Below are 19,824 nucleotides of genomic sequence, written 5' to 3' on the forward strand. Positions count from 1 at the left end.
CGACCGTGTAGTGTTCGGTCGGCCGCAGTACATGAGGGAAGTATGGGCTCCGATGCCTCTTCGTCGAACTGAGGTAGCAATTTGCGCTTCGGGTAGCTTTTGACCGGGCGCTTGAGGCCGTATTCTTCGGCTGCTAGGACGTCGGTCCATTTATCGTTGAGCAGATCTTGGTCAGCTTGAAGCTGCTGCTGCTTCTTTTTCAGGCTCCTTGCGGTGGCTATTAGCTAGCGCTTGAAGCGCTCCTACTCGAGAGGTTCCTCAGGCACGATGAAATCTTTGTTGCCGAGGCTTTCCTCATCCTCAGAGAGTAGATGATAACTACCGTCCTCCGAGTTGTTGGGCCTGGTCTGTTCGTCGGGGCTGGCTTGCCCGTTTTCTTGCTCCTCCTGTTCAGAGGTTACCTCAGCAAGGTTTTCATTGTTTTCGGCATCGTCCAGAGTATTGTCTTCTCTGGTGCCGATATTGCTATCCTTTGAACGACGTGACTTAGAGCGGCGCCGAGGACGCCGACATTTTTGCTGTTTCTCAGGAGGTTTATTCTCAACTGGATTTTCTTTGTCATCGCCGTTATTCTCCTTTGGTGCATCCACCATGTACACATCGTACGAGGAAGTGGCCATCCAACATCCGGTGAATGGCGGGTCTTGGGCCTCTTCTTCTCCAGCATCGTCGTCCATACCGTCGATGTCATCAGAGCCGTTATCGAGCGTGTCTATTAAGTCTTCGACGGTGGCTATAAAGTGGGTGGCGGGTGGGGAGCGAAATTCTCAGTCATCAGCTTCTAGTTCGAACGGGATATAGTTTGGCTGTGAGTCCCCCACCGAGGATAGGTTCTTTAATGAGCTTAGCATGTCGCCCAAGGGTGACTACTGGAAGATGTCTGCGGCGCTGAACTCGAAGATCGATAAACGATCAAGTTCGGCATCCGTGGACTCACATGGTTCGGAACTTACACCCAGAGACGAGTCCGGGGGTCCGGTGACAAAAATATTGTGTGAGTTTAAGTCCATGTGTGGCTCCAATGCCGGGGAATCTGTGGCCTCCGTGGTGGGGTTGAACCTCCAGTCCTTAGATGGCGTCGTATGCTCCGAATCTAAGGCCAGAGCAGTTACAGGAGCTATCTCCTGCATATGGTCCGATGACAGATTTAGGTCATGTTCATCGAGGTGACCAGGAGCGATCATCGCAGTCTCGAATCCAGCGAAGATCCGATCTCCACGGATGTCTGCGACGTAGTTCAAGCTCCCAAATCTGACATGATGGCCAGGGGATAGCTATCGATCTGCTCTAGATGGCCAAACGAGTTGGCCCGCAGTGCGAAGCCACCGAACACGAAAACTGTCCGGGGAGGAAGGTTTCTCCTTGGACAACGTCATTGTTGATGATTGAAGGCGCCATCAAACCTTTTGAGGACGGCACAGTGGAACTCTCAATGAAAGCACCAATGTCGGTGTCAAAACCGGCGGATCTCGGGTAGGGGGTCCCGAACTATGCGTCTAAGATAGATGGTAACAGGAGACAGGGGACACGATGTTTACCCAGGTTCGGGCCCTCTCTATGGAGGTAATACCCTACGTCCTGCTTGATTGATATTGATGAATATGAGTATTACAAGAGTTGATCTACCACGAGATCATAATGGCTAAGCCCTAGAGGTCTAGCTTGTATGGCTATGATAATGAATATCCCTCCTCTCCGGACTAAGTCCTCCAGTTTATATAGACACTGGGAGGATCTAGGGTTACACAAGGTCAGTTACAAAGAAATGAATCTACATATTTGGTCGCCAAGCTTGCCTTCCACGCCAAGGAGAGTCCCATCCGGACATGGGTGCAGTCTTCGGTCTTCGTATCTTCACAACCCATCAGTTCGGCCCATAGTTAATAGGCCAGACGCCCGAGGACCCCTTAGTCCAGGACTCCCTCACCCGCTGTTCTCTCTGACCAAGCTCCAGCGCGGTAGGGCCTTTGCCACTTGCTCACTACCGTAGTATGGGCAGATCCCGGCCGCCGACGCCCTCTAGTTACATCCCGATGACCCTCAGGTACAGCTTCCTCCCGCCTTGCTCCACTTCCCATCTTCCCACATTGCTGCATGTGGAAAATCGTGCATGTGGATCTTCTTTAGTTCTTTGCTTAAAACGCATCTCGGTCGGCGTACTTTCCATCTTGCAATCTCATCATCAAACCATTTTTCATAAACTACCATGCTGCTATCTTTCCCTTATGACATGGAATATGCTTCTTTTCTGTCGGTTTATGTGTCTCAACTCCTGTTATTGGCAGTAATTGTTTCCTTTCTACCTCTTTTTGCAAACAGAGCTATCAATTTCAACTCGTTGCTATTGCGACCTTTTGGTAAACTGCACAAATCACTTTTTTCTTAAGAGTGTTTTGTGCAGTTCTGCCAAAATGTCACACGGGCAACGTTTTTACATTTCTGTGGGTCTGCAGAAAGGGAGATTGGTTTTGCTATCCTCCTCATCCAACTATGTGCCTAATCTTCTTCAACAAGTAGTTAGTCCTAAGGAGAGACCGCAGAGGTGATCGGCTTCTACTTGTGTGTGTTATGTTTCATCATCTAGTTCCACTATTATTGTAATCACACTGACTGAATATCTTTGCAAAGACGATCAACTCGATTTTAGTGGAGCTGCACAAAATGATCGATTGTGATGTCCTCCATACACCTGTTTTTTTGGCAACAAAGCTAGGTGAAACTAGCTGCCAACTAATGAACACTGTGCCTAGGAAATTGAGCCATGCCTACGAACACATCGATCAATTATATATTTTTCTTTATTTGTACACCTTCTCACAACTTTGTCTTCAGTTGTGATGTGAATATGGCACTGATCTGTGAACCATTGAGATGCATTAGCAGCCATGGTAGTTTCATTTGTATTTGATGGAATGTTGTAACGAGAAAATCTTGAGGCAAGAGGACACATGAGTCCTAAGATAAAACCTTTTTTTCCTGTGAGAACCAAAGTTGAAACCTTCATAGCATCACAGTACAATTTCATTATGCTGGAAAATTATGCGTACATATAAACAAATCCTGAAGGATTGATAGCAATGCCAGAAACAATTCAACTTCATTTCACCAACATGAGGTACATCCTTCATCCGGCATGATAGAGGAAAAGGTGTCCCTCCTTTCAATGAGATGGTGGCTATCGTTTTGGAGGAAATCGACTTTGACGATCCGACTATGAACGTGCGAGGACATCACGCCTTAGCAATCCCTAAACCAACTCGGAGAGGTTATTAACCACGCCGGAGCACGATCAACCTGACCACGAAGGTATGTTTCCTGCAGGCAAATGAAGAACAAGCAAGAAACTAAGATTGCAATCTGGATATTGCGAATATAAGAGGAAAGCTTTATTGATCAAGGTGGGGTTCTGTGACGCCTTTGTCTGGTCATTGAACACAAATGAAGTATACGAAGTTGCAGCTATGGTGAACTCTAATCTAAACAAAACCCAAACTCTAAACGATGCCCTAAGGGATGTATATATGGAGGAAGAGGGGGGATTTCGTGGCCCTTGGAGGAGGGGTCCGAAACCAACCAATTTTGTTTCCCCACACATACGAACTCTAAAAACAGCCTATACTTAAGTATTTTGAAAATACATGGGCATGGCCCAATAATAAGGTGACACAACACCTAGAATAGCATCTGGACGAAATTTATGAACTAGCATCTTGTATATTTCGTCCAAGGCTTCATGCACTCCTTATGGTGGCTTCAAAGTCCTAAAATCATCACTTGTAACTCCGTTCTTGATCCCCTTGTGCATGCCATCATCTCCATGCTTGGTTTTTCTCCAGTGTTCATCCCTCTTATCCATGTTAGGCCCTTCATTTGTAAGCAAAACAAATGTATCCAATTTAGGCAGCATCATATTCTCATGAACATTAGAATAATTACCAAGAAACGAAAGTACCTGATAATTTAATTGGCATGCGCGAGCTCTAGTAATTGGTCCAGTATGTATAGCAGCAGGGGCTGTGGGTGTAACAATGGTATTGGTGTCCTCATCATGACACCACCTGCCATGCAGCAATATTGAGTGCACAACTGCATGGAAGATTCACCCCGGTTATTGCGCCGCAGTAATAATGACTAGTGAGCATTCAAATCACAAAACCCCACCTTTGCCACAGTAAGTTGCTCAGACGAAGAAACCATCATTTCTCTCTTCGTTGAATCTGCTGGTACTCCAATATTCCCAGAGTATTAAGTTGCTCGGGCAAAGCAACCATCACTTCACCTTTCCCACAGTAAGTACTACCTCCTATTTTATTCTAGAAACAACCGCACACGAATATTGGATGGTAGCAGCACAACAACTGAATCAAAAATCGAAACCAACCAATGAACTACTACTAATGGTGAGCATTTGCTAGTATCATGTACTCCGTGTGTCCATGTATATAGGGCTTAATGCATTTTCCGAGACTAACTTTGGCCCTATTTGGATCCATGGGTTAGAATTAGTTTGAGCTAGTTGGGGCTCGAATAGCCCTAAAGTATCCAAACATGAGGGTTAAATTGGAGCAAGTTGCACCAAACCAACCAAAAAACTATCCCACCCAAGAGGTCCTAATTGGAGATAGTTCTCATTGGGCCCACTGAAAAATCACTTTTCTCTCTCTATCCCAACAGCCAAGTGGTGCTAATTGGAGCTAGTTGTTGTGGGGCCCACTGAAAATCACTTTTCTCTCACCATCAAGTGCATTTATTATCAATCTAACCCTGTCGTCCAAACACCTCTTTGGCTAGAGTTAGTTCAGGGTTAGTCATGAGTTAGTCTAACCTCTAGCTAAGTTAGAGTATCCAAATAGGAGCAGTATAGGACATGCAAGTTGCTCAAAGCATACCACCAAATTCATACGTGAAAGGGTCTTTTTTTTAAAATGAAACGTGAAAGGATCTTCAAATGATATAATTTTCAAATTATATAAAATCTTATCAATAGTCAAAGGCAACCTCGAAGAATACATTAGGCCCTATATAAAATCTTATCAATAGTCAAAACCAAGTGTTACTACTACACCAAACAAATTCAAAACGAGAAACTGGACCCACTCATGGCACGACACGCCTGTCTTGTTTGGTCCGTTGGTCAAAGCGCTTCCTCTTCTTGGCATAACAATAGAGTATAGTAATTTTTTTAGAAGCTCTTGGCATGTCGCTAACATGTGGGAGAGAGTGATGAGTTAACCGACCTCAATAGACGGCAAAATCGCCAGCCCGCCGCACTTTGAGAGATACGAGGAGCGAGAAGCGATACAAGCTGGTGGATTACTAGAGCTAGGTGTTGCACGGGGGCCAAGAAATATGCTGATACCGTGGGTTGGCCATGCATGATGTAACTACACTGTGCTGCCATGTTTCGGACTCTTCTGGTCTACTGTGGAGAAGAATGGGTAGATTTTATATCGCCGAATAAAAATATTAAAGAGTCCAGGTGCTCCACCACAATGTTTCTTGCTCCTACTCGGTCTTCGAAAGCCTTCTTCTAAGTTTTGCCGACATGTGGGACATCCAGCATCCAGGTCCACGTGTCATGCAAGAAAATGGAGTTAAGTATAGTAGGAGAGACTCACCAACGGTCATGAACATAGGTGGAGTATGTGCATGAATCACTTGAAAAAAGGAATACGAGCACGAAGAGAAGAGGTGTAGGCACTGACGCAGGTACTCTTTGCCTATTTCCCTAATACTCACGCACAGGTACACGGTGAGCTCATTTCTGTACGAAGAGGCAGCTCACCAGATAATTTGTCGAGTGTAGTAGTTGTTCGTTGGAATCACATGTGGATGAATCAAAGTTTTATTATGACATGGTGGAGTGTTTTTTTATATATTAAGTTATTCTATTCGATGGCACGTATGCAACATTATTTTCTCAATGGAAAATGAATCATGCACGCACTGAATGGCAAAGCATGGGATGGTAGCCATGGACATGGTCAGCCCTATTTGGAGACTAATACACTACTTTTGATGTGTCTCGTCAACTCGCAAATGAGGAGAAGCTTTGCTTACTATGACTATAGCCAAAGTGGAGAGTAACATACACATATTCCTAGACTATGTTACTACCTTCATAGTGGGTAGTAACATAAGTGTGGTGTCATGCAAAGCTGCATTTATTAGGTTATAGACTCATATTGCATTGGGACATGTGATGTTACAGTAACTAGCTAAGTTACTCAAACTACCTCTCTCCTCATTAACTCACTGCCACATAAGAAAATTTGCTGAGTTGGACTCGATGTTACTGTTGAAGTTACTCCCACTATGGCTAGTCTACTAGTACAACCTCTCCCTCGCTCACATGCACGCGGTGGCTCGCAGGACGAGGAGAAGCTTTTGCTTTATGATATTGCGCTTAATACAGGCGGTGGACGTGCAGTAGTTCATTTGGTGTCAGATTGCTAGAAGTATCTATATTGTAGTACCATCATCATTGTTTGACTTCCGGAAGAGGTGAATAGCCAAGCTTACGGTCACCTACTCACAGTATAACCGGCCGTGTATGTACGAATTTTTTAACGTAGTACAATCTGAGTGGATTGCTCCAGTGGTCATCACACATGAGCCAATCGATTGGCACCCTTCCGCGCTCCATTTTGTCTTGCATTCCTTCCTTCGTCTAACACACTAACAAGTGGGCCCCATGCTCATGTATGCCAATGAGGTAGTCAACTATTTTGCCAGAGTCAACTATCACACCTTTTCAATGCCACGTCAATGTACCCACTAAAAACAAGTTAGACTTGTTCGGTTCAACCGCCTCCCTAGGTGTTTGGAAAGGAATTGGTCATCGCAAGGCGGTTCTATAGGTGGGCAGGCGACAAAAAACAGGGGAAAACGCGCGAACCATCTAGACAAGAGATTTGGTTGGTTTTATATTGCTGAATAATATAAAATATTATGAGTGCAAACGCTCCACCGCGAGGTTCCTTGCTCCTTCTCGATCGTCAGGAATCCATGTTCTTCCACTCTCTTTTTTGACGTGGGCTTTGTTGATAGAGGCGAGGGTCCTGATCTTTCAATGAGATGATAACTATCGATTTGGTGGAGTCGACTTTGACGATCCGACTACAAACGTGCAAGACGTTGCGCCTTAGCAATCGCTAAACCAACTCCAAGAGGTTATTAACCACACCGGAGCACGATCAACCTGACCATGAAGGTCTATTCCTGCAAGCAATCGAAGAACAAGCAAGAATAAGATAAAGCAATTTGAATATTGCGAATATAGATGAAGTATTGATAATGGTGGGGATCCGAAAGCGGTCTTGGTCTGGTCGTTGGACACAAACGAAGTACACGAAGTTGCGTTGGCTAACTTTTAACTAAACAAATCCCAAAGTCTAAACGACGCCCTAAGGGCTGTATATATGGAGGAAGAGGGGGGGATTTCGTGGCCCTTGTAGGAGGGGTCCGAAACCAACCCTAACTCTTGTTTCCCCACACATACAGACTCTAAAAATAGCCTATACTTAAGTATTTCGAAAATACATGGGCCTGGCCCAATAATAAGGTGACGCAGCACCTAAAATAGCCTCTGGACAAAATTTATGAAGTGGCATCTTGTATATTTCGTCCAAGGCTTCATGCACTCCTTATGGTGGCTTCAAAGTCCTGGAATCATCACTTGTAACTCCGTTCTGGATCCCCTTGCGCATGCCATCATATCCACGCTTGAACTTGTTCCAAGGTTCATCTTTCTTGTCCAAGCTAGGCCCTTCATTTGTAAGCAAAACAAATGTATCCAATTTAGGTAGCATCATATTCTCATGAACATTAGAATCGTTACACGGAAACGAAAGTACCTGATAATTCAATTGGCGTGCCTGAGCTCTAGTAATTTGATAGAGGCTAAGGTGTCCCGATGTTTCGGTGAGATGGTGGCTATCGTTTTCTGTGGGAGTCGACCTTGACGATCTGACTATGAACGTGCGAGACATCGCGCCTTAGCAATCGCCAAACCAACTTCCAAGGGTTATTGACCACGCCGGAGCACGATCAACCTGACCACGAGGGTCTATTTCCTGCGAGCAAACGAAGAACAAGCAAGAAACTGAGATTGCAATCGGGATATTGCGAATATAAGATGAAAGCTTTATTGATCAAGGTGGGGTTCTGTGACGTCTTGGTCTGGTCGTTGGACACAAACAAAGTACGCGAAGTTGCAGCTATGGCGAACTTTTAATCTAAACAAAACCCAAAGTCTAAACGACACCCTAAGGGCTGTATATATGGAGGAAGAGGGGGGAATTTCGTGGCCCTTGAGGGTGGGGTCCGAAACCAACCCTAACTCTTGTTTCCCCACACATACGGACTCTAAAAATAGCCTATACTTAAGTATTTCGAAATTACATGGGCCTGGCCCATTAATAAGGTGACGCAGCACCTAGAATAGCCTATGGACGAATATTATGAAGTGGCATCTTGTATATTTCGTCCAAGGCTTCATGCACTCCTTATGCCGGCTTCAAAGTCCTAAAATCATCACTTGTAACTCCGCTCTTGATCCCCTTGCGCATGCCATCAACTCCATGCGTGTTCTTGCTCCAATGTTCATCCTTCTCCAAGCTAGGCCCTTCATTTGGAAGCAAAACAAATGTATCCAATTTAGGCAGCATCATAATCTCATGAACATTAGAATCATTACCAAGAAACGAAAGTACCTGGTAATTTAATTGGCGTGCGCGAGCTCTAGTAATTGGTCCAGTATATGTAACAGTAGGGGCTGTGGGTGTAACAATGGTATTGATGTCCTCATCATAATTGGTCCAGTATGTATAGCAGCAGGGGCTGTGGGTGTAACAATGGTATTGATATCCTCATCATCCTCCCCTTCTTGAAATGAAGTCGTCCTCGACAAAAGTTCATCGTCCTCACCCAAATAAAGCTTCAAATCTGCAATGTGAAAAGTGGGACTAACCCGAAAATCTGCAGGTAGCTCAGGTTTATATGCATTATCATTTATTTTCTCTAAGACCTTAAAAGGACCATCAGCACGTGGCAGTAGCTTTGATTTGCGCAAATTAGGAAATCTATCCTTACGCAAATGTAACCAAACAAGATCTCCAAGTGCAAACACAACATGTTTTCTACCCTTATCTCCAGCAAGTTTGTATTTAGCATTCATACGCTCAATGTTTTCCTTAGTTAACTCATGCATTTCTAAAATCAATTCAACACGTTCTTTAGCATCAAAATTAACCTTCTCTGAAGATGGAAGAGGCAACAAATCAATATGTGCATGAGGTAGGAAACCATACACAATTTCAAAAGGGCACATCTTAGTAGTAGAATGCAATGAATGATTATAAGCAAATTCAATATGAGGCAAGCATTCTTCCCACATTTTCTTGTTATTCTTCAAAACAGCCCTAAGCATAGTAGACAATGTTCTATTGACTACTTCAGTTTGTCCGTCAGTTTGGGGGTGACAAGTAGTACTAAAAAGCAGTTTAGTCCCCAAATTAGCCCATAAACATCTCCAAAAGTGGCTAAGAAATTTAGTATCACGATTTGAAACAACAGTATTTGGCACACCATGCAAGCGAATAATTTCACGAAAGAACAAATCAGCAACATTAACAGCATCATCGCTTTTATGACATAGTATAAAGTGTGCCATTTTCGAGAACCTATCCACGACAACAAATATGCTATCCCTCCCCTTCTTTGTTTGAGGTAAACCTAGAACAAAGTCCATAGATATATCCTCCCAAGGAACACTAGGTACATGCAAAGGCGTATATAAACCATGAGGATTGAGTCGTGACTTAGCTTTTTGACATGTAGTGCAGCGAGCAACAAAACGCTCAACATCATGTATCCTCTTTGGCCAAAAGAAATGTGTAGCAAGTATATCCTCCGTCTTCTTGACGCCAAAGTGTCCCATTAATCCTCCTCCATGCGCCTCCTGCAACAACAAAAGACGAATGGAGCTAGCTGGAATGCATAGCTTGTTAGCACGAAACACAAATTCATCGTTAAGAACGAACTTGTTCCAAGTTCTCCCTTCCTTACAATTCTGTAATACATCTTTAAATTCAGCATCATGCACATATTGATCTTTGATGGTCTCCAAACCAAATATTTTAAAGTCAAGTTGTGAAAGCATAGTATAATGACGAGACAATGCATCAGCAATAACATTTTCTTTACCCCTCTTGTGTTTAATGACATAAGGGAAAGTCTCAATGAATTCAACCCATTTAGCATGTCTACAGTTCAGTTTTGCTTGACTTTTAATGTATTTCAAAGATTCATGATCAGAATGTATAACAAATTGCTTTGGCCATAAATAATGTTGCCATGTTTCTAAGGTCCGAACAAGAGCATATAATTCTTTATCATAAGCAGAATAGTTCAGACTAGGCCCACTCAATTTTTCAGAAAAGTATGCAACAGGTTTGCCATTTTGTAATAACACACCTCCTAATCCAATTCCACTAGCATCACATTCAAGCTCAAAAGTCTTATTGAATTCAGGAAGTTGGAGTAAAGGAGCATGTGTCAACTTATCTTTCAATACCGTGAAGGCTTCTTCCTGTGCGGTACCCCAAACAAAAGGCACATCCTTCTTTGTAAGCTCATTGAGAGGTGCAGCAATGGTGCTGAAATCTCTCACAAAACGCCTATAGAAACTAGCGAGGCCAAGGAAACTCCTCACTTGTGTGACCGTTTTAGGCTGCGGCCAACTCTCAATAGCTTCAATCTTGGCTTTATCAACTTCAATTCCCTGTGGAGTAACAACATAGCCAAGAAAAGATACCCGATCGGTGCAAAATGTGCACTTTCCAGGGTTACCAAACAAACGTGGATCACGTAGAGCAATAAAAACAGCACGTAAATGTTCCAAATGTTCCTCCAAAGATTTGATATAAAACAATATGTCATCAAAGTAAACTACCACAAATCGTCCAATGAAAGCACGTAAAACTTCGTTCATTAACCTCATGAAAGTACTAGGTGCATTAGTTAACCCAAAAGGCATGACTAACCACTCATATAATCCAAACTTAGTTTTAAATGCTGTTTTCCATTCATCTCCCAATTTATACGAATTTGATGGTATCCACTACGCAAATCAACTTTGGAGAATATTGTAGAGCCACTCAATTCATCAAGCATATCATCTAGCCTTGGAATAGGATGGCGATAACGAATAGTAATATTATTAATGCCCCTACAATCAACGCACATACGCGACGTACCATCCTTTTTCGGCACTAAAATGATAGGAACGGCACAAGGACTAAGGGATTCGCGTATATAACCTTTGTCGAGCAGTTCTTGTACTTGACGCATAATCTCCTTTGTCTCCTCTGGATTGGTACGGTATGGTGCACGGTTGGGTAATGATGCATCGGGAATTAAGTCAATTTGATGCTCAATCCCCCGAATAGGTGGTAATCCTGGTGGCACGTCTTCTGGAAAGACATCAGCGAACTCCTGCAAAATGTTAGTGACAGCAGGAGGCAAAGAGGAAGGCATGTCCTCGAATGAAAATAATGCCTCTTTGCACACAAAAGCATAGCAAACAGATTTGCTAAAATCTAAATCATCAATATCAGATTAGGTGGCAAGTAAACATGCACTTTTCAATTTAATTTCAAAAGCAACACTAGATGGTTTATTATTAGGCTGTATTTGTTTCCCAAATTCTTTTGCCACAATCTGATTTTCACTTTTATTTTTCTCCTGTTTTGCTTTATTAGCTCTATTAATATCATCTTTCAAAATGGAATCAGGAGTCATATGAAGCAAAGTAATATTTTTATCCTTATGAACAAGAGTATACTGATTGTTTCTACCATGTTGTACAGAATTTTTATCAAATTGCCATGGTCTACCAAGTAATAAGGAACATGCTTGCATAGGTACCACATCACAATCAACATAATCAGCATATGTAGAGATACTAAAATGCACACAAACAGTAAGTGTTACCTTATCCTTGCCGTAGTTGTTGAACCATTGGATGTAGTAAGGATGTGGATGTGGTCTCGTGGTGAGAGATAGCTTCTCCACCATCTCCACGCTAGCCAAGTTATTGCAGCTCCCTCCATCTATGAGGACGCGAACAGAACATTCCTTCACAACTCCCTTTGTATGGAACAAATTATGCCTCTGATTTTGCTCAGCTTGTGTGACCTGCACACTCAAAACACGTTGAGCAACTAAACATTCATACCTGTCAGCATCTTCAGGAGCCATGTATTGCGTCTCATGATCAGAATCATCTCCATCGTGTTCTTCACGTGTAATAAGAGCCAAAGTCTCCTTATCATAGTCACTAGCAGACTCATACCCACCATCCTCAGTAGCAATCATCACACGCTGAGATTGGCATTCTCTCGCAAAATGTCCTCTTACCTTACAATGACGACAAATAATATCACTTGTGTGCCCTGTTGATACCATGGAAGAAGAAGAGCTCTGTGCAGGTCCGGCAGGTGTGCTCTTGGCAGATAGTGGTGGTTGTGCCTGCTTTCTTGTATCACGGCTGGAGGTGGCACCTGATGGAGGTGCTGGTGGAGTGGAAGTAGAGGATGCACGTGGTGTCCATGATGAAGATCGACCTGCAGAAAAGTTAGTTCACGCCAATGCCTGTCGATCCTGCACTTCACGTTCAGCTTTACAAGCAAGATGGAATAAACAAGTGATATTAGTATACTCCTTATAGTCTAGAATGGTTTGAATCTCTCTATTCAATCCACCCATAAAACGTGCAAGCATAGCTTCATTCTCCTCACCAATACCACATCTAATCATGCCAGTTTGTAATTCCTGATAATATTCTTCTACAAAAAAATTTCCTTGTCTTAAATGCTGCAATTTTTGAAGTAATTCACATTGATAATATGGTGGAACCCAACGAGTACGCATAGCAGTATTCAAAGCAGCCCAAGTAGTTGGAATAGGATATAATCTACAATGTTCAGACCACCAAAAACATGCAAAGCTAGTGAAAGCACAAACAGAAGCAGGAACGCGTCTCTCCTCAGGATATTGTAAACATGTAAATCATTGTTCAGTTTCTAACTCCCAAGTAAGATATATATCAGGAACATATCTACCCTCAAATGGTGAAATATTCAATTTTAGTTTAGGAAGATGGCCATGTACCTCAGGTGGTGGTGCAGCCCTACCGTTGTGATGATATGCATGAGGACGACCTGGTGGTGGTGGTGCTGGTGGTTGCACGTAGTTATGATTTTGGTCAACCTCATCCTCGTAATGGTCCTCCACCTCTGCAGTAGCAGCAGGAGCGGCAGAAGCATCAACAGCGACACCAGAATTTTGCCCATGGTCAATGGGAACGCGCTATGCTCGTCCCACTTGATTTGGAAAGCGACGTTGTTGTTGGTGGTGTAGAGGTGCGTTAGGGGCAGCCGGTGGTGGTGGTGGAAGACGCACGAGCAATTCATTAAACCTGTTGCATACTTTTCTGAAAAATTGAGTGGGCCTAGTCTGAACTATTCTACTTATGATAAAGAATTATATGCTCTTGTTCGGACCTTAGAAACATGGCAACATTATTTGTGGCCAAAGGAATTTGCTATACATTCTGATCATGAATCTTTGAAACGCATTAAAAGTCAAGCAAAACTGAACCGTAGACATGCTAAATGGGTTGAATTCATTGAGACTTTCCCTTATGTCATTAAACACAAGAGGGGTAAAGAAAATGTTATTGCTGATGCATTGTCTCGTCGTTATACTATGCTTTCACAACTTGACTTTAAAATATTTGGTTTGGAGACCATCAAAGATCAATATGTGCATGATGCTGAATTTAAAGTTGTATTGAAGAATTGTAAGGAAGGGAGAACTTGGAACAAGTTCGTTCTTAATGATGGATTTGTGTTTCGTGCTAACAAGCTATGCATTCCAGCTAGCTCCGTTCATCTTTGGTTGTTGCAGGAGGCGCATGGAGGAGGATTAATGGGACACTTTGACGTTAAGAAGACGGAGGATATACTTGCTACACATTTCTTTTGGCCAAAGATGAGACGGGATGTTGAGCGTTTTGTTGCTCGCTGCACTACATGTCAAAAAGCTAAGTCACGACTTAATCCTCATGGTTTATATATGCCTTTGCCTGTACCTAGTGTTCCTTGGGAGGATATATCTATGGACTTTGTTTTAGGTTTACCTCGAACAAAGAAGGGGAGGGATAGCATATTTGTTGTCGTGGACTTCCGAGGGGTTATTGACCACGCCGGAGCACGATCAACCTGGCCACGAGGGTCTGTTTCCTGCGAGCAAACAAAGAACAATCAAGAAACTGAGATTGCAATTAGGATATTGTGAATATAGATGAAGTATTGATAATGGTGGGGATCCGGAAGCGGTCTTGGTCTGGTCGTTGGACACAAACGAAGTACACAAAGTTGCGTTGGCTAACTTTTAACTAAACAAATCCCAAAGTCTAAACAACGCCCTAAGGGCTGTATATATGGAGGAAGAGGGGGGGGGGGATTTTGTGGCCCTTGGAGGAGGGGTCCGAAACCAACCCTAACTCCTGTTTCCCCACACATACAGACTCTAAAAACAGCCTATACTTAAGTATTTCGAAAATACATGGGCCTGGCCCAATAATAAGGTGACGCAGCACCTAAAATAGCCTTTGGACGAAATTTATGAAGTGGCATCTTGTATATTTCGTCCAAGGCTTCATGCACTCCTTATAGTGGCTTCAAAGTCCTGAAATCATCACTTGTAACTCCGTTCTGGATCCCCTTGCGCATGCCATCATCTCCACGCTTGAACTTGTTCCAAGGTTCATCTTTCTTGTCCAAGCTAGGCCCTTCATTCGTAAGCAAAACAAATGTATCCAATTTAGCCAGCATCATATTCTCATGAACATTAGAATCGTTACCAAGAAACGAAAGTACCTGATAATTCAATTGGCGTGCGCGAGCTCTAGTAATTGGTCCAGTATGTATAGCAGCAGGCACTACTAGAAAAACGGCTATAGATGGGATTGACACTAATGGCGCACCAGACAAGCGGTGCGCCATTAGTATATACTAATGGCGCACCACCTTCTAATACGCCATTAGAGTTGAAACTACTAATGGCGCACCGGGCCCCGGGTGCGCCATTAGTATCAAAAAATTTTATTTTAACTAGTGCGCCTGTCCAAACATACTAATGGCGCATCCGGACGCAGTGCGCCATTACTAGTTGCCGGAAAGTGCGCCACTAATGTTGTTTTTTTATTATATTTTTTATTCCCTTTTTTGCAAAACTACTAATGGCGCACTGTTCCACCGTGCGCCATTACTAGTTTAAACTAGTAATGGCGCACTGTGGGATAGTGCGCCATTAGTATTTTTTTTTGCAAAACTACTAATGGCGCACCACTAGGAGGTGCGCCATTAGTAACCTGGATTACTAATGGCGCATTTAGAGTTGGTGCGCCATTAGTAAGTGGGCAGCAACAAGATATTTTGGACAACCTCTCCTACCCACACTCACTTTCTCCCCACTTCATTCTCTCCACCTCCTTGTCTCGGGTGCCTCCTCTTTTTCACCTCATTTCCACCATAGATTCATTCAATTTAAGTGGTTAAATTACCTTGTTTTGATAGGTAAGTAAGGGGGAAGCTATATTTATGTTGTTCTCCCTACAACAATGTGCACATGCACTTTTTATGGCCTAGCTAGATCTATGTATGTTCGTGGTGTTGCATATGTTCGTGGTGTTGCATATGTGTTTGTGTTTGGAGGTGTACCGGTATTTGAAATTTGATAGTTGCCAATATTTTGCCGGAATGTTGATTCATTTCCATTTCGGCGAGAATTTTGGCATTAAGCATTCTTTTTGGTCCTATTTTTAGGGAAAGTCATGCCAAATTTTTTCTTGGTTCTAAAATATCGTTTTGCTCTACCCCGCAGGCGACCATGGTCCGCATGATGACCGAAGGCATCGTGAATAGGTTTTTGAGGTCCGCGAAGGCCGAGATGCTTCAAAAGAACGAGACAGAGATAAGATGTCCGTGTTAAAGATGCAAGCTGAAGAGCCTTATTGCGAACCCGGAATCCGAGCAGGTGCGGGTCCACCTGCTCTTGCGTGGTTTCATGGATGGCTATCGGTGGCAAGGTGATGAAGATGACTACGAAGTCGTCCATGGGGGGCGGGCAAGAAATGAGGAAGGGCAGCAAGACAACCACCGCGGCTCGGGCGGGCGAGAAGACGAAGAATCCCCAGGAGATGATCACGACGGTGATGCTGTACACAGTCATCATGTAGAAGATGCAGGACATGATGATGAGGAAGATGCCGGAGCAGACGACGGGCATGATCATGAAGATGATGATGCCGGCGGAGCAGACGACGCTGGACCATCGATGGGCTGGGTGCAGGACCCTCATATTCAAGAGCTGCTTCTCAAGCAGACGGATAACGCAAGAGCTGCCGCCCGAGAGAAAGCCAAGATGGATCAACTTGAGTTAGACGTGGTTACTCCATTGTATGAAGGATGCAGGCCCGAGGATACCCGCCTGAAAGTAATGCTCATGGCTCTGGAGATGAAGGTAAAACACAAAATGACCGACGCATGCTTCGACGAGAACATGTCATTCTGGCACGAACGTCTTCCCAAGGGGAACAAGTGCCCGACCAGTTTGGAGGCGGCAAAGAAAATTGTGTGTCCTCTGGATTTACCGCACGTGAAATACCATGTGTGCATGAACAATTGCATCATTTATGGGGACGAGCACGCGGAGTCTACCATATGTCCAGTGTGCGGCGTCACTCGATACAAGAAGAGGAAGAAAGCTCCTCGAAAAGTGGTGTGGTACTTTCCGATCACTCCTCATCTGTAGTGGTATTTCGCGGACCCTAAGGTAGCAAAGCTCCTACGTTGGCACACGGATAGGGAGGAGAAGAAGCGAGAAGATGACGCAAATGATCCGGAGATAGATAAAAAAGACAAGATGCTGAGTCACCCTAAGGATGCGAGCCAGTGGCAAGCGTTGAACTTCGAAGACCTAGAATTTGGGAACGATCCAAGGAACATCGTGCTGGGCGCGAGCACCGATGGAGTCAATCCGTTTGGCAGCCAGAGAAGCACACATAGCACCTGGCCTGTGTTTGTGTGGATGTACAACCTCCCCCCTGGTTGTGCATGAAGAGGAAGTACATTCACATGAGTATGCTAATTGAAGGACTGAAACAACCAGGGAACGACATCAATCTGTATCTGGGGCTGCTGAAAGAGGAGCTTGACACGCTGTGGAAAACGCCAGCCAATACGTGGGACGCCGCAGAGAAAGAATATTTCCCTATGAGAGCCGCGCTGCTCACGACGGTGCACGACTATCTCGGTTACGGATATGTCGCGGGGCAGGTGGTCCACGGATTTTCTGGATGCGTCAGGTGCATGGATGACACAACGTATTGCCAGCTAGATAGAGATCCCGGGTCTTCGAAAACCGTGTTCATGGGACATCGAAGGTGGCTTCGCGACGATGACCCGTGGAGAAAACGCAAGGATCTATTCGATGGTGAAACCGAACCCCGAGGACGCCCGCGTACGAGGAGCGGCGAGGAAATAGACGAGCTGTTGAAAAATTGGAAAGACTGCCCACTGCCGGGAAAGAAGCAAAAGGCGCTAGAGCCGGGAAAGAAGCGAAAGGCGCCAGAGCCGCTGCTGAAGGTATGGAAAACGAGGTCTGTTTTCTGGGACTTGCCGTACTGGAAGATCCACCGTGTGCCTCACAGCCTTGATGTCATGCATATCATGAAGAACGTGTGCAAGAGTCTGCTTGGTACCCTGCTCAACATGCCAGAGAGGACCAAAGATGGGCCGAAAGCAAGGGCAGACTTGAAATCAATGGGCATCAGGCAGGAGCTTCACGCTATATATGATGATGATGAGGCGAAGCAGGACACGGAAAGTCGTCGCAAAGGCAAAAAGGCCAAGAAGACCAGAAATGACTACCCTCCCGCGTGCTTCACTCTAAGTCAGGAGGAGATCGAGCAGTTTTTCACCTGCCTCGTAGGAGTAAAACTTCCTTACGGTTACGCGGGGAAGATAAGCAGATACCTAGACCCAGGGAAGCTGAAGTTCAGCGGGATGAAGTCTCACGACTGTCACATGCTGATGACGCAGATACTTCCAGTTGCAATCCGTGGGATCATGGACGCGCACGTCCGTGAAGCCCTATTTGGCCTATGCAACTTTTTCAACGTCATCTCTCAGAAGTCTGTTGGCGTGAGGCAACTCAGAAGGCTACAGGAAGAGATCGTGGTGATACTATGCGAGCTTGAGATGTACTTCCCGCCCGCATTCTTCGACGTTATGGTGCATCTGCTGGTCCATATCGTGGACGATATCATCCAACTCGGGCCGACGTTCCTGCACAGCATGATGCCGTTCGAAAGGATGAATGGTGTCATCAAAGGATACGTTCGCAACATGTCACGTCCAGAGGGAAGCATAGCCAGGGGCTTTCTGACCGAAGAGTGCATCTCCTACTGCACGAATTATCTAGGCATCGAGAACCCCGTTGGTCTGCCCGTCAACAGGCACCTCGGCAGGCTCGCTGGATGGGGTCACCGTGAGGGTCGTCGCGAAATGCATGTCGACTTCGAGGGTCGACTCGTCGACTTTGAAAGAGCAAACCTAGTCGCGCTACAACACATAGACGTGGTCGATCCTTGGGTGGTACAGCACAAAACCTTTATTAAGAAGACGTACAATGACAGAGGCCAACAGAGGACGGACGGAGATATACTCAAAGAGCACAACTCATGTTTCACGCGTTGGTTCAAGCAGAAGCTTCTGTCGTACCCTTTACATGAGGATTCTTCCGCGGAAGAACAACTCATATTTGCCTTGTCACAGGGCGCCGAGCACAACCTGATGACCTATGAGGCGTACGATATCGACGGCTACACATTCTACACCGAGGCCAAGGACATGAAGAGTGATGGTTATCAGAACTCCAGGGTAACGATGGAATCCTACCCCGGTAACGACAAGGACAGATACTATGGAAGGATCGAGGAGATCTGGGAGCTAAGCTACGCTGGAGAGAAGGTCCCGATGTTCCGTGTCAGATGGGCCAAGAGCGTCCTAAAAGAAGAGCGGTATTTCACCACCATGGTTATACCCGAAGCCAAATCCAAGACCGAGGGCGCAAACGTCACCGCGAAAAATGAGCCATGGGTACTGGCTTCCCAAGTGGACCAATGCTTCTTCATTACCGACCCGTCAAAGCCCAGTCATGTTGTCGTGAGGAGAGGCAAAAGGAAGATCATCGGAATGGATGGAGTAGCCAATGAGCAAGACTTCGACAAGTACGGCGACCCGAGGATCGAACATGACGACGATGATGAAGTAGCAGCATACACCACAAGAAGAAGCAGGACCACCCTACCTAAAGGACGTCCGTTCCATAGAAGAACTCCATTTGCGAAAAAGAAGGGCAAGAAGATTGTGAACAGATAGCTAGCTAAGATCGATTGTATTTAAATCGTAGCCTTCATTTCTCGATTGTATTTCATGGGCACTTTTTGAACTATCATGAATATTTTTAAATTTCATGGACACTCGATCTCGATCCCCCTCCATCTTGATCGCTATCCCACCTCGCCAGATCCGGTCCCCCTCGCCGCCGAGCACCCCCCGGTCCACCGGCCGCCGCCGCCGACCCCCCGCACCCTCGATTCCCCTACTCAACCGCCGCCGCCGACCCCCCGCACCCCTCCCCTACTCAACCGCCGCCGCCGACCCCCCGCACCCCGCGCACCCTCCCCCGCTC

This window comes from Triticum dicoccoides, chromosome 1A, assembly GCF_002162155.2.
Source record: "Triticum dicoccoides isolate Atlit2015 ecotype Zavitan chromosome 1A, WEW_v2.0, whole genome shotgun sequence".
NCBI classification, from domain to species: domain Eukaryota; kingdom Viridiplantae; phylum Streptophyta; class Magnoliopsida; order Poales; family Poaceae; genus Triticum; species Triticum dicoccoides.